We start from the raw sequence: 11,058 nt of genomic DNA, 5'->3' as shown, positions 1-11,058 counted from the left end.
GTTAAGAAATCATGAATTTTATGATAAATAAACCCACCACCCAAGGTTATTTCTATTGGATAAATGATTCACCGCCTATGAGTTTTATAATAATTAAAATAAACTCCACCGCCATGGTGAGAGTATTTAAAGAAATAAATAGATAAGATTCTATCTTATCATTTCATTTGAAGAAAAATCTGTTGAAAGAGAAAAAGAGTATTATGGCGGTGAGAAGTGTTCTTGAACAAATCTTTTGTTCAAAGCTGTTTAAAGAGCTTGTGATTTGTTGTGTGTTTTAAAACTACAGAATCTGTGATTGTTAAGGTGAGTTTCTAAAAATACTGTTGATTATACACTGTGAGTTTTTGATGATTAAAACTTTTATATAAATTGTTATATAAACTACTGGGTCTCTATGTTGGTTTTGAAGAAAAGATAGTAAAACTCTTTTGATAGTTTAAAGGTGTTATTGTTATATAATTGAGTACTAAAAACTGTGTTGGGAAAGATAAAGAAGGGATTGCTTCTTTAAAACAGTTTTGGAAATGATATCCTGTTTTGAGGATTTAGAAAGGGATATGATGTTTTCGGAAACCATTGAAAAAATAGATTGTTCTTGAGTTTGAAAGGTTTTAATGATAAAACTGTTGGTAGAAAACTATACAGAATATTCTTTTGAGACGATAATGATTTTTGATTTGTCTTCATTTGGAATTAATCTATAGATTTTATGGATAATACTATGAATGAGGATTCGATAAGATGGTTGTGACTGCGGTCCTTCATCCGAACTAGTTCATAGATTTTGAAGAAGAAATAAGGGTGGCATATCAAGGAGAGGTGTCTTTTGGAATAAGGGTGGCATATCAAGGAGAGGGGTCTTTTGGAATAAAGGTGGCATATCAAGGAGAGGTGTATCTTTGGATATAAGGGTGGCAATTGTGTGTGAATATTATAGCTCTTATTATTATGTCTTTTAAGACTACAATAGATTTGAGTCCTTACTTCTTTGTGATTTGAGAACTCAAAGATATTGTTCTTATTAGAAATAATRGTATTGACGTTATTGAGAAAGAGAAAACTTGGCCTATGGCCATTGATATTGGTTAATAGTATTTTGGAACAGAATGGTCATTTTATAAGGAATCAGAGGGGCTCTGGTTGTTCCTTGTAAGGAACCAGAGGGGCTCTGGTTGGTCCTCATTATTGGACTAGAGGATTCTGGTTATTGATTTGGAGAATGAGCAAGCTTTTACTAAATGTACTAATTGGATCAGAGGCTCTGTATCTATTGGTAAGAGCTTCTATGTCAAAATCATATTTTTAGAGGTTTTTAAGAAAAGAATTTTATACTTAGAATCTTTTTATGAAAAACAGACCAGAGAGGCTCTGGTTGGCTTACACGTTGAACCCGAGAGGCTCTGGTTGATCATGTCTTTTGAACCAGAAGCTCTGGTTAGTACAACCAGAGGCTCTGGTCGAGGAACCAGAAGCTCTGGAAGAGAGACCAGAGAGGCTCTGGTCCTAGTTATTGAAATATATTCTAAGTATAGTTTGGAACCAGAGACCCGATGGATAGAAACAGTATGATTTTAGTTTTGCTTCATAAGATGAATTATTTGAAATAAATGTTTTGGTGATCTTCACCCTGCATTACATAAAAAGGGAACCTCACTAGACATTCATGTCTAACCCTCATTTCGTGTTTTAAAAAATATGTGTGCAGGTAAAGATAATAAGGGAAAGAGCATTATGTGAATTACTTCCCTATGTGCTTAGTTGTTTTGGAAGCATAGATGCTAGGATGCAATAACATGTACTTTTGGAATTTTTAGGTTGCGTATTTTACATTATAGACTCTTGTATCAAGGACCTATGTGGGGAAAAACATGTATTCTATATATGAAATATGTGTTATATGCAATGTATGGATTTGGGGGTGTTATAGTAACAGATTGCAAAAAATTTCTATATGTTCACCCACCTCATATTTGCCTTTTAAGAGGTAAACCCAAACAGCGTGGGTATAATCATCAACGATGGTCAAGAAGAATTTGTATCCTTCTCTACTTTGAATATGGTATGGACCCCAAACGTCAAGTTGAACAAGTTCACCAAGACAGTTGGCCTTATGAACACTAGTAACAAACTTCTCACGGGTTTGTTTTGCCTTATGGCGTATTTCACAAGGCCCCCTACTGTCGTTTCCAATTTTTAATCTGTCTTTTAAAACATAAAAAACTTGGTCGGCAAGGTGACCGAGTCTACTATACCATAGTTGAGAAGAAACAGAACAAGTCATACCACAATCATTAGAAGAGAAAGTAACATTATTGCTAGATGTTTGATAAAAAAAGGATAGCCATCGATCCTGACTACCAATCCCCACAATGTTCTTGTGCAGACAGTCCTGAACATAACATTTTGTTTCATCAAATTTTATACAAACCTTATTATCTCGGGTAAGTTTATGGACAGACAAAAGGTTGACATTAAATTGAGGAACAAACATGACATCAAATAGAGTCACATTATTGGATAACTTTAGGTTACCAATTTTATTTATCTTAGCCTTAGTCCCATTTGGGTGGCTAACAGTGAGGTTTAAGTCTGTGACATCTACAACATTTTCTAAGTCTAGAGGACTGGAGGTCATCTGTTGATTGGCTCCTGAGTCAATTATCCAGCCAGGACAAGAGTTTTGGAACATACCTGCCATATTGGCAGAAGCTCCTTCCGAGGGAATTTTAGGATTGATAAGATTCAAAATTTGAGCAACCTGTTCTTCAGAAAAAACAAAAGATGATTTTGGAGAAGTAGTATCCGAAATAGAAGCGTTTCCAGAGGGAGTTTTAAAAGTCTGGCCTTGTGGTTTAAAATTTTGTGATTGTGTTTGAGGTCGGGGTCGGTTCTGAAAATCTTTTGGGAAACCTATAAACTTAAAGCAGTGTTCAATAGTGTGCCCAGTGTTACCACAATGTTTGCAAGTCAAGCTAGAAGGATTCCTCCCTGTTTTTCTTCTATTTTCAAAGGCTCTACTTACAAAAGCAGAATTTTGCGGTTTGGTACGATTTTGTCCAGAAGTAACTCCCCTGTGAGATTCCTCCCTAGAGACAAGAGAAAAATCCGTTTTAACAGAGGGAAGAGGGTCTCTGGTTAAAATATTTCTCCTAATGGGCTGGTAGATATCATCAAGTCCCATAAGGAACTGCATCGGTTTAATAAGTTGGCTATGCTGTAAGAAGTCATGTGATACGTTGCAAGTACAAGAGGGAAGTTTTACCAGGGCATCAATTTTTTTCCAAAAGGAGTTCAGTTTATGGTAGTATTCAGAAACAATCATATTATTCTGGTTTAGAGAATTAATTCTTTGATAAAGATTGAACGTTACAGACCCATCGACCTTATCGTAAGTTTCCTTTAACTCCTCCCAAACTTGAGAGGCAATTTTTGAGAAAACTTGGCCAAGAAAAGAGTCATCTGTCATTGAGGTTAAAATCCAGGAAAGGACAACGAAATTACAACGATCCCACTGTTTTCCAAGAGCAATATCATTTTTAAGACGAGGACAAGAGCCGTCAATAAAACCTATTTTATTTTTAGTCTCTAGAGCTAAGATCATAGCACACGACCACACACGATTATTCTCTGTTCCACTTAGCTTAAACGATAGAATAGAGCCTCCACTAGTAGCGCTAGGGTGCAAGTACAGTGGGGGATCTCCAAAGTCTAATTTTATGACTCTGGATTCCACTAGACTTGGGGAGCTAGCAATGACGAGAGGAGATTCCATAAGCAAAGAGGAACATGCACACGAAAACAGAAACTGAAATGCTTAAAGGCAGGATTCCTAAAACACTTAAATGTGCTAGGTCAAGCCAACAAGACAGTTTCTCATACACAAAAAACAGAAGCACACACAGAAAGGGAAAAACACGCAGGAACAACCTTACCACAACAAAACCTTTAACAGAATTAAAGGATAAAGAAAAGACAGATAACAACCACCAGATGCAGAAATAAAAGTCTTATAAGGAAGGCAGTAAGGCAACTTCTCAAAGAGAATTCCAGGATGCACTTGAACAAAAGAGAAAAGTTAATGTAACCATTAATGCCAGATCTGAGATACATCAGATCTCGACTTATAAAGCATACCAAAGACATAACAGGTCTGAAAAGTACAATACGCAATATTATAAATCGATCTGCTAAAATGGACACAGATCGTCAACAATATAGAGATATGAGCATGTATTTAAGATATAGATCTAAGATAAACAAGATATACATGTATTATAGTTGAATATGGAAATATGGATACAGATCCTCAACAATTTTAAACAAGATATCCATTTCGTAAGGATTCGGGGAAAGCTTTGCGAGATTGGGATCTTTGGGGGCCATTTTTCTTCATTGTGTTTCTAGGGCTCGTTCTATCTTGGTCCGCCTTGGTAAAGAAGGTGTGTTCTCTTTCTATTGTATCATGTTGTTTCATTTTAAATTTTAGGGCAGTACACTAAATGATAGTGAGTTGAATGTAATAATCCCTCTGTTTATGTAATCTCATTCAAAGTACACATATATTTGTGTGTATGTATATGCCATTCTTGGTTTAGAGTGAATTCTTGCTTAAAAACTTGAAATAGGTTGTGAAAATTATGCGTCTGCATATGGGTTCTTCCTTCTCTTAATGGGTGGCCTTGAAATTTGATTATTTTCTTCTATCAACAGAAAAAGGGTGTTGATTTGTTATGCAAATTTTATTATCTTTTTCATGGCCATTTGCAAATCTAAAGGACCTTCATGATCACATGGAATCTATTCTTTCCAAATCATTAAGTTTGAATGAAAAAGATGTGACAAGGGTGTTAAGATCCCTAAGTTTTGATGATCATCGTGGTTCTTGCAAGCTTGCAAAGATGAGAGATCATTTGGTTCAAGAAGGATGATTGGAGGGTCTCTAAGCTTGCAAAGATTAGATCAAATGTTCTTCTAATGAAGAATACTACACACCTACAGCAAGTCCTGAAGCAAAGAGGATTGTATCACCAAAGCCACTCATGAACCCTGATCTGGCTGTAGTCAAGCTGCATAAAAAATATAAAAGTTTCAGAACCAGAAGACAGCTAGCTGATTGTGCAGTCTTGGTGGAGAAAAGATGGTTAGTATTCTTTGATTTGTTAATGGTAGTTTGCATGGATTCTTTTCACTGTTTATGCATAGAGGATGAACCAAATGGACTCGACGAAAATGGTTGAAAGAATTGTGTAATGTTGTAGGGTATTTGAGACGGGTAGTTTTAGTAATTTACCAATCTTTCGGCATCTTCCACCTATTTTGATGCAACATGAAAAAAATGCATTTTACCCAACTTTCTGTCCCAATTTAATGTTATGCCAAAAGTGCGAACCAATCGTAGTGTTTTTATGATACATTTTTCTAAGCAACTATCCACCACATTTTACGCAGGTGGAAGCTTTTAGATTTTGTTGTGCTGAAATGCAGCTTGGTATCATTCTTTGAAGTGGAGAAACCAGAAACTGCTGTTTCGCATTGGTCACCTTTCTTAAGTTAAACTTTTTCCTTCTTCCTCCTTTAATTTATCTACTTTGCCTTCTCCACACCTTTGGTGTATCAACTACTAAGGGTTCCCAAACTTGTGATCACCAAGTAAGAGAGTGAATATGATTTATCTACAAATTACACTTCCATGCTGAAATCGTGTTTTCAGGGCCTGTTTTGGGCTCTTTCCTTCTTTCTCCTTCAATTTGTCTACTTTCCCCTTCTCTACACCTTTGGTGCAAACTACTAGGGGTTCCAAACCTATGATCACCAAGTAAGAGAGTGAATGTGATTTATCTGAAAATTATATTTTCATGCTGAAATTGTCAAATTCTGTTGGTTCTATTCCCTATATGAGTTGGTGTTCTTTTTGAATTCTCATTCTGTGGAGATGCTCTTTCTTTTAATTATAAGGTTGGACAACAAGTGGATGAGGTGTATGGTGATGAGTTATGGTGCATCTCTGATTTAAGGTATGTGGATTTCTGTTTTGGATTTTGATATTGGGGAAATAAGGTGGTTGGTTATTATTAATATTATTTTTGGTAAATGGTGGTTGAGTGTGAAGAGAATTTGGATGAAGAATGATGTTGAAATATGTGATTTTTCATGGTGTAAACCACCTATGCTTCTGTTGAATCAACTTGATTTGCTCAATTTGAATGTTTTAAAACTTTGGGTTGCTATTTTGGGCCACCTTGGACTTTGGAGATGTCTCTCATATGGTTGGCAAAAGCAAACTTTATTATAAAAATATTAATATATCATATTTTTTTATGAATTCACAATAATGTTGAATAGGCTGTTTGCCTGTTTGCATCACAAGAATTCACAATAACACTAAAAATCTAAATTTATATCTCTCTTCTTTCTCTTCGTTTGTGTTCACTAAAAAAAATATATGCGAACAAATGAAAACTTTTATGTATGTGTGTGAATTTGTGATTGAATAATGATTAATCATTTACGACTTTTGCGGCAACCACTTTGACTTTTTAATTGAATCGACACTTATTTTACCCTCATATCATTTTTAAATAGGCAAAGTTGGATAATCTCCTTGAATTCCAGATTTGTTAATGATAGTTTGCATGGATTCTTTTCACTGTTTATGCATAGAGGATGAGTTCAAAAGGACCCGACGAAAATGGTTGAAAGAATTGTGTAATGTTGTAGGGTATTAGTTTCAGACGGGTAATTTTAGTAATTTACCAATCTTACGGCATCTTCCACCTATTTTGATGCAACATGAAAAAAATGCATTTTACCCAACTTTTTGTCCCAATTTAATGTTATGCCAAAAGTGCGAACCAATCGTAGTGTTTTTATGATACATTTTTCTAAGCAACTATCCACCACATTTTACGCAGGTGGAAGCTGTTAGATTTTGTTRTGCTGAAATGCAGCTCGGTATCATTCTTTGAAGTTGAAAAACCAGAAACCGTTGTTTCGCGTTGGTCAAGAGCAAGAACCCGAGCTGCGAAGGTACCCATCTTTTCAAGAAATAGATGCATAACCAAACAAGCTAATATATCCCACTTAGAAGGGGTTAAATTGGTTGTTTTTGTTTCTCTAAACATGTATATTTATTTCTCAAATGGCAGGTTGGTAAAGGCTTGTCAAAAAACGAAAAAGCACGTAACTTTCTTTACAACATTGGCTCGAGGCCATAAGTCTTCACTCTATGATTAAATTGTCTTTCAATGTCATGTTTCTTATTAAATTTATGTATCAAACTCTAATATACCACCTTCTTATCAAAACAAATTGATCCTCGACATTGCTACGGTCATCTTCAATTTTATTATATGCCAAATGGCTTCATTGTGAGAGTAGACAGCCTTTTTTCTACTGGTAAGATTAAACCTACCTTAATGATAGATAATAGTGTGCTCGAAACATATGAACGTGGCCAAAGTTCTAACTGCTCATACTATATCTCAGGCTCGACATATGGGAAGGGAAAGAGGTGAATCTTGAACAATGCCCGCGCCTAAAGCTTCAGCAACAATGCATCAAGTATCTCGGACCTGTAAGTTTTATAAAATCTATACATATGGGTATAAATATCCTACTTATTTTTGTCCCCATGGCTTTAGCACAACGGGTATGGAGGTCCGGGGTTTGACTCCAGTCATAAGGCCCGGACTGTTTCAGGAAAAGGTCCGGGCCTTTCAAGTCTGATTTTAGTAAGCAAAGAAAAAGGCCGGCCTTTTCCAGGAACATGCTTAGGGTGTCAAAATAGGCTCCGATTGGGTTTTTTCAGGCTGGATTTAAAAATCTATCAGCTTTATGACTATATCTTCCTGTTTGAAGAACAGACATGATGTCATACTATGTTCACCAGAAAAATTTAAGCCATTCATGAATCTATGCTTGAGAAAAGATCTTTGCGACCGATATATCCTACATATGATGTTTGTGATTTGCAAGACAAAGTAAATAGGAATAACGTATTTGAGAAAGGTGTTGATGTTTAAGACAATTATATGAAGTATAAATCTGCTAGGAGTGGCGCAAAAGCCACAGTAGCAAACGTGTCATTATTTCTAACACTATTATGCCTCTTTTAAGAATTGCATCAGCTATTTGATAAAGAATCCATAAAAGAATCACACAGTAGGTAAACCTCCTGCATTTTTTATCCAACTTCTTTGTAACCATAACTATGGTTAATGACACATTCTAATTTTCATTAATAGACTTGATGAATACCTTTTCAACTTCTATTGTAACCGCAACAAAATTAATTATGGCTCTTAATCTTCATTATGATACTTGATGAGGTTTTCCCAACTTCTTTGTAACCACAAGCAAAATTAATGATTTTAAAACATTGTATTCCATGTTCCCAACATAAATAGTAGTTTAKTTACTTCCCTACTATCACTTGCATCTTTTTATTTTTGGAACTCAACATCATCTTAGATTAATGGAGTTCACTCATCTAAAAAATCTCAAAAATGATAACAATAATATCATCATAAGGATAAGGATTTCTAGGATGTGGGAATCCTTGAACAACAAAAAAGGAGGAGAATTAATTAGCCTTGACATGATTCTTATCGATGAAGAGGCAAGTGAAAGTGATTATGTTTTTTTTTTGTTCTACATATTTACACTTTCGCATATAATTAACATAAAATTGGTTTTTTTTAATTGTAGGAAAATCTAATTCATGCAAACATCTGGAGCGGTCTTGTCCCAAAATTTAGGACTCTATTGCATGAGGGTGTTCTATATGAAATTAAAAATTTCAAAGTTGTTCCAAGCGTTGGGAATTTCAGGCCTCTTGCAAATGATATCAAGATCATCTTCCAAAAATTCACTTCCTTAAAAAAATTAGAAGAAGATACCGTGAGCAAACCTAAAAATGGCTTCCAATTTATTTCAGCCGGTTTAGTGCACTCGCGTGTCAATGACGACACAATTTTATTAGGTATTTTGAACCCTTTGCATATTCCATTTTATTACTAAATTTATATTTATGAATTGAACTTCTATTGATTTAAGTTCTTAATATATTATAGACGTTATTGGATGTATACAAGTTGTTGGTCACATTGAAACTGTTGGAGTGGGTTGGAAAAAAAGAGATGTGGAGATTATCACCGATTAGTAAGTATTTAAATATTTAGTATATTGTATAATCAATAGTTGGTCATAGCTATTGTTCATTACTTGTCTAATATATATGTTTATTGGTTTGTGAATAAACAATTGTGAAGACATTTTATTCTTGTACTATTTAATATGATTATTTTCAGCTCGATTACAACCAGTTGCTTTGTGGGGTTAAACTGCCCGAGGATTTTGATGCCACTACTGTGAAAATGAAAGCTGCTACAGGACCTGTCATTCTCATTGTCACATGTACAAGGGTAAAAACTTTCCAAGGTATGTTTCGTTACTTATAAAATCGATTAATTCATGGATGAAATATTACATTTCAAATTAAAAATTTGCTTACATTTTCTAACAATGTTTGCTTATATCTTCGCAATGGCAGGTGTTGTCTATTTTGCTACCACAAGCGCTAGCAAAATATTCATAAATTTAAGGATAAACTATGTCTCTTCTTTAATTGAAAGATTCACAACTGTTGCAAATGGAGTCCACTTTATAGAAAATGCGGATGAGAAAAAGCGTCGTGATGAAGATATGCATCTAGAAAGGATGATGATTAATGACCTATTATGTGCTACTTGGGATAAAGACATGAAGGTACTATCCTAACTTGTCCAACATTCTATAATTTTTCCTTTTTCTCATACATTAATAAAAAAAATTAATAACTACATCTTTTTTAATAATGTGTACACTTTAGGTTCCCTTCATAATTGTTAGAGGAACAATCACATGCATAGTTTCCTCATTGGGATGGTTTTACAAGGGATGCAAAGTTTGCTACAAACAACTAACCACCATAGACGGTGGTTATTTTTGTGGAAATTGCAAGGCAGAATCTGAATTTCCTCTTGTGTTGTAAGTCGATGTCTTCACCTTTTTACATCATTTTATTAATGTTAGTTCACCGTGTAAAAGATTTCATAGCCACTAATTTTATATGTATTCTTTAGGTATAAAATACACATAAGAATCAAAGACGAGACTGAGAAACCAGTTGTGTTTTGTTCAATATTGTTGCTGAAAGAGTGCTTGACACTTCAGCACACAAATTGCTTAACAAACAACCACTAGGTAGTGATAACGTTCCAGCAGAGGTTCATACCCTCGTCGGAAAAGAATATGTCTTTAAACTAAAACTAAATGAGTACAATATTGTACATGGACGAGAAGATTTTATAGTGACTAGCCTATGGATTTCTGATGAGCAAATACAAAAAGATTGTGACACTGAAAATGCTGGAAAGGTTAGTTATAAATTATGTTCATGTAACTTTATTGAATATGTCATCACTTTATGCAATGTTTTTTTTTGGCTTTATTAGGGAAAAAGACTCATCCAAATTTGAAAGCACTTCTCGAAAGGGGGAGAAACCGGTTGCAAAGGTTTGTATGGTTTTTGTAAATGACAATTGCATTTCAAATATTCTAAATCACTTGTGTTTTTGCAACAAAATCTTATTACCTAAAAAATATCTTGTAGGATTTAGAAGTTACTTTTGTTGCTTCTGCGGAGGATGAGAAAACAAGTGATAATGAAACACTATCACCAACCAAGAAGAAAAAAAGAGTTGTTGAGGACGATGAGGAAGGTTTTGGCAACTAAATGATTGCTTTTATGGCGAATAAAAGATAGCTTCTATCTCCATTTCCATGATGTTAGGTTATTGATAGACTAATTTCTTGCAATATTTTTTTTATTGTTACGTGTTTCTTTTTGTTTTTGAACTTGTTGATTTTAATACATATTGCTTCGCTACACCATTAATCTATTATATTTAAATCAGTTAATCACTATCATCTATTCCCTCAAATTACTTACATCATGTACCTAAAATAGATGTAGAAAATTAAGTAAGAAATTGATAAAATAAAATAAATATAAAA

This window comes from Cynara cardunculus (genome assembly GCF_001531365.2).
Source record: "Cynara cardunculus var. scolymus isolate 2C chromosome LG 10, CcrdV1, whole genome shotgun sequence".
NCBI classification, from domain to species: Eukaryota; Viridiplantae; Streptophyta; class Magnoliopsida; order Asterales; family Asteraceae; genus Cynara; species Cynara cardunculus.
Note: the sequence above shows the minus strand (reverse complement) of the source record.